The following is a 229-nucleotide window of genomic DNA, read 5'->3' on the forward strand; positions in this document are numbered from 1 at the left end:
CCATATGGCCAAAGATGGTGAAGTTTTATGGAGTCGACATTCACATAACAACACTGGAGGAAGAACGACACAACATAATATTGAAACATTAAATGGTGATCAACTTCACATGATTAATAACAAGACTTCTCTCATGTCCTAAAGAACAAATGAAACTACTCACAACTCATCTTATAACCAGCGTTTCCAGCCCACATGCGTCAACCAGGCCCAACCGGAGAGCAACACC

This window comes from Triticum aestivum, chromosome 5D, assembly GCF_018294505.1.
Source record: "Triticum aestivum cultivar Chinese Spring chromosome 5D, IWGSC CS RefSeq v2.1, whole genome shotgun sequence".
Lineage (NCBI taxonomy): Eukaryota > Viridiplantae > Streptophyta > Magnoliopsida > Poales > Poaceae > Triticum > Triticum aestivum.